The sequence below is a fragment of the Hyaena hyaena genome, unplaced genomic scaffold, assembly GCF_003009895.1.
Source record: "Hyaena hyaena isolate Hyena2069 unplaced genomic scaffold, ASM300989v1 scaffold_243, whole genome shotgun sequence".
NCBI classification, from domain to species: domain Eukaryota; kingdom Metazoa; phylum Chordata; class Mammalia; order Carnivora; family Hyaenidae; genus Hyaena; species Hyaena hyaena.
Genome location: NW_024080872.1, coordinates 1835521 through 1836309, shown reverse-complemented (window position 1 = coordinate 1836309; position 789 = coordinate 1835521). Strand labels below are relative to the sequence as shown.

General features: G+C 40.1%; 1 pseudogene; it reads left to right on the top strand.

Annotated features, from left to right (window-relative positions):
* Positions 1–355: 355 nt before the first annotated feature.
* Positions 356–422, top strand: LOC120239871 (annotated as a pseudogene).
* The last annotated feature ends 367 nt before the right edge of the window (positions 423–789 follow it).

Sequence of the window (789 nt, the reverse complement as noted above, 5' to 3'; positions counted from 1 at the left end):
GCTCCCCTTTAACTTTTTTTATTTTAGAGAGAGAGAAAAAGAGAGAGAGAGAGCACACGTGTGTCAGTGGGGGGCGGGGCAGAGGGAGAGAGAATCTCAAGCAGGCTTCATGCTCAGTATGGACCCTGACTCGGAGCTTGATCCCCGACCCAGGGATCATATCCTGACCTAAAATCAAGAGTTGGATGCTCAACTAACCAAGCCACCCAGACGCCCTTGAAGTGGGTCCCCCCCCCTCACATTTTTTCCTGGACACATTTGCTGAATAGGCCATCCTTTCCCCATTGATATGTAATGTCACTTCTCTTGTGTAGATCTGTTTTGTAGGTTTTAGATTTGTTTTTTATTTTATTTAATCGCTCCTCGGCCTTTTGGCTAAGATCAAGTGTAGTATTTTATTTAATTTTATTTATTTAATTTAATTTTACTGTTATTTATTTTGTGTTTTGATTTGTTTTGTAGTTTTTCTATTTGGTCACTGTGGGCTATTTGTCCCTGAACCATTACCATACCGTGATGACAACTCTAGTTCTATGGTAAAATCTGTAAACAAGATTCTTCTGTTTTGCTTTTCTTCATACATTTTCACCCTCATCTTAGCTCTTTGTTCTTCTGTATGAATTTTAGAATCAACTTCTAAAATCCCACAAAAATCTGTTTATTCGAAGTTTTCTTTGTATAAGTCATCTCTACACCCAGCATGAGGCTCAAACCCACAACCCCGGTATCAAGAGGCACATGCTCTTATGACTGAGCCAGCCAGGTGCCCCCAAAACCTTTTTTATTGCA